Source organism: Callospermophilus lateralis, unplaced genomic scaffold, assembly GCF_048772815.1.
Source record: "Callospermophilus lateralis isolate mCalLat2 unplaced genomic scaffold, mCalLat2.hap1 Scaffold_730, whole genome shotgun sequence".
NCBI classification, from domain to species: Eukaryota; Metazoa; Chordata; class Mammalia; order Rodentia; family Sciuridae; genus Callospermophilus; species Callospermophilus lateralis.
The window spans coordinates 254,390-258,582 of record NW_027515347.1 but is presented as its reverse complement, the minus strand read 5'-3'; positions in this window follow the sequence as shown (position 1 = coordinate 258,582).

Sequence of the window (4,193 nt, the reverse complement as noted above, 5' to 3'; positions counted from 1 at the left end):
CAGTGTCAACCGCATCATCCTGGCTGATGGATCCTCTTCTCATTTTAAGATTGAGGAGACTGAGGCATGGACACTAAAACAAAATGCAGAGGCTGTATGAAAAGACAGCTTTGATTTGAGCCATGAATGCTATGCAGCCCACTCTCTTTCTCCTGTGTCACCCTGTCACCATGTCTCTCCTTTGTTTTGGGAAAGCCTACTCATTGCAGAGTGTATAAGAGGATGGAGTGACATATGGCAGTCTCACAAAGCATTACATGTGATGTCTCTTTCTGCAGAATTCGGTGGTGGGGGGCAAAGCCACCTTACTAATAGCCAGGGAAAGGATGCACTTCACACTCACTTGGCAGGGGCCGCTGCCCACTGGAGGCCAAAGAGAAATGAAGGACAGAAACTTAAAAGACAAAGTGATCTTTTCAAAACCATGACCCATTCAGGGGGTTTTCCAGGCAGCACCTTAGAAGAGCACCTCTGTTTTGCACAGTGAATCTAATTCTGTGTTTAGTCCACAGACATCTGATATCCCATTATTCCTTCTCCTGACCATTACTTTGACTCACTACTGGGCATCTCCTCCAAGACGGCTACCTGTGGGTCAGTAACTCATCCCCATGAGAAAATGTGAGACACCAAAAAGACCAAAGCAAAACACTAGTTAAGAAACTAGAAATAATAAGTAAAATCGATGGTCCATGTTAGTTTTAACAAACTGATGGATTTCTTTCCCCATGAAACAATGAAAGTTTACGTGGATTACCCAGTAAGTTTTGAAATAGAGACGACAGTCATTATTCCAGGATATCAGGTTAAAAACATTCTTAGGAAACACGCAACCTTGTTAATTATGTTATGTTTTTCTTCAAACTGGAGTGAATAACAGAGTAAAGTTTACTGCCTGACACTAAATTTGTTACTGCTCTGCTCTTCACAATCTCACATTTGTATTTTACCCATAATGTGCATCTATCTTTCTCAAGCTGATTGATTTTTGTGTGAGAAAGATACTTGCCTAAGTGGGCACAGCAGGTCACTCTCAGGCTTTATCATGATTTGCTCACCAGGCCCTCATGTGCTCACACTTGAACTTAACACCCATCTTTACTGGATGTACAAAACCACATCATCACTAGATTCTTAACCATGAAAATTTCTTGTGCCACCTTTGCTTATGAACTTGATGGAAGGGGCTGACTCTATGAATTGTTGTCTCTCCTCAGAGTTTCTGGTGATGCTGATGATGGCAATGATGGTGATGACAATAAATGTGATGGTGATTATGGTGATGATAATGATGGTGGTGATGATGATAGTGGTGGTTGTGGTGATTATGGTGGTGGTGGTGGTGGTGATGATAATGACGGCAGTGGCAATAATGATGAAAATGATTATGATGGTGATGACAGCAATGGTTATGCCAATGATAGTGACATAATGTTGATTGGAATGATGTCATGAAGAGGATGGTGACCAGGTGACAATGATGAATGTTAGTAGCTGACATGAATTAGACTATTTTATCTTTCCCAATGGGCAGAGTCCAGCCTAGATTCTGTTGCCCTCAGACTTGGTCATGTGATCTGTTTCACCAGTGAAAGGAGAGTGGACAGTGGATTCTTTCAGAGGCATGATGAGATTCCACTTACACATTACAGTTTCTGTTGGAAACATGGCCTCACATCTCAGCTCTTCAGAAACAGGTTTAGGTGGAGAAAGGGTCTGTGAAATTGGGTGTTGTGTGCTGAGTTCCTGTGGCAGATGTTGATTCAGGATTTGTCTGAACAAACATTTATTTAGCATCTCTCTTCTAGGAATTGGGGATAGAATGTAATTGGAGCTTATAATTTTGAAAGGGGAAAGAGAGAAAAGCAAATATAGAGTAGATCAGGAAAGGTAAAGGCAATGGGCACAATGTGGGGGGCACAGAGATTGTCTGTTGGAGACAGGGATGAGAGGGGGGAACCTCCAGACTGTAGAAAAGCTCATGTCCAAGCAAAATCCAGAGGGAATGAGTGAGTAGTCCATGTGATAAGTGGGGATGGGAAAGTTCTAGAGAGAGAAGTGGAATGGCAAGGGCCCTGGGGATAACATAGAAAGCTAACCAAGGGGGACAGTCATGAATGAGGGGGTCAGGAACTCCAGGCAGGGGCTCCATGGGATTTCCAGGGCCAGAGACCCTGCCACCCTGGACAACACTTATCCATATTCAAGAGTCCAAGAAGATGAACAAAATGTCAATCCACAGGGAGCTCTAAAAATTCAGCTAATCCCACTCCACTGTGCATACATATGCTGCCCCTAGTACCCCAGATGGCTCTGTCCCAGTCTGTGGGTGCAGCCCCTTGTGTCCCTGCTGGGCACCTTCTCTCCCTTGAGGCTCTAACTCACATGTCCCAAATGTCCCTGTGGTGTGTCATGTCCTATCATCCAAGGACCCTGGAATCTTGCAAAATAACTGCTAGCATTCCAGCAGGCTTTTTTCACCCTGCTTAGCAGGTCTCTACCTTGTTCTGATTTTCAATTTTTCCTCTTCTTGAGTGGCTTCAGATAACTCTGTCTTTGCTCCATGTGTTTGCTCCTAAATTACATCTTCACTAAAGACAGAATACCATTAGTTCAAAAGATCATGAATGCTAAATCCAAACTTATTTATCCCTAATTATTTTAAGAATATAGATGAAAGTAGAAAAATTCTCACCATTCACATCCCACCTGCTTTGGGCACGTAGCATCTAATTTCCAATTAAAAGAGAGTGTGGTTAAAAGACCCCAAGGTGATACCACCCTTCAGATTTTTATAACCCCTGCCATACTACTAACTATATTACCTGGGCAAATAATTTCCAGAGACACTTTCTCTGACTCTCTTTTCCCCCATGAGTTCACTTGAAATTCTCAACTTTTGGATGATGGCTCTTTATCACAATTCCCTGGACAATTTCAGGCTGTGAAGGGTGTTATTTTCTTTTCTTTTCTTTTCTTTTCTCTTTATTTTCTTTTCCCTTCTTTTCTTTCTTTCTTTCTTTCTTTCTTTCTTTCTTTCTTTCTTTCTTTCTTTCTTAACTAGGAATTGAACTCAAGGGCATGCTAACCTTTAAGCCACATCCCCAGGTTTTTTATTTATTTGTTTGTTTGTTTTTTTAACATGGTCCCTCTAGGTTGCTTACAACTTTACTAAGTTGCTGAGTCGGGTTTCAAATATGTGATCCTCCTGCCTCATTCACCCAAGCTTCTAGAATTACAGGCTTGAACCACCACACACAGTGAAACATAGTTTTTTTTGTTTGTTTGTTTTTTAATGAGACCCTCTCCCATAATTGTATTTTTATGCCTTATAAGCATTCAAAACCCCCAAATTTCTTATAATAGTCAATTTCAACTCCATCACTCCAGAAGCAATCACTATTTTTATATTTTCTCAACTGATAATAGTCTGTGCTAGAATTTTATATAAAACACAAGAGTTTATGTATTTTTATTTAAATAAACTTTAGTTATTTTGTTTTATTATTAATTCATAGTACTTCTAACAGTAAAGCATTGAAAGACTTTACTAAATGCTATTCAATGTATAGGTAAATTGACCAGAGTGTATTTAATTTTCTATTTGTAGACCCCAAACTACAAATATTAGGTATTATGAATAAAATGTTACTAAATGCTACTTTTGTGATATATGTCTTCACTTCTCTTGAGTAAAACTTCAGAGTGGAGGTTTTGGGACTCACATTAGGTGTCTATGTTCAATTTCAGAAACAAAAATGAAAAATACAAGTTTATTTTTCAAAATGTTTGTTCCATTATATATACTCAGAAATATCACAGAGGATTTCCAGTTGCTCTGCAATCTTGCCCACATGAGGGGCTATTAGCCTTTTGTATTTTAACCAGTCTAATCAATATGTAACAATTTACCATTCAAATTTTAATTTGCATTTATCTGAAGACTGGTTTCTTTTTTGTTCTTACTGATATTTTGTACATCTTGTTTTATGAACCATTTTCTAATCTTTTGTGCACCTCTAGGAAATGGGTTATGCCTCTTTATCATTGAGTTTTAAAAATGTTTTTAAATATAATTTACCAGAACTTTGCAAAATATTTGTTTTGTAACATATTTTCTGTAGGTGAGTCAAACAAAGTATGACTGTGAGCTATATATTTCCACTTAAAAATTCAATTTGTATCTTACTTTT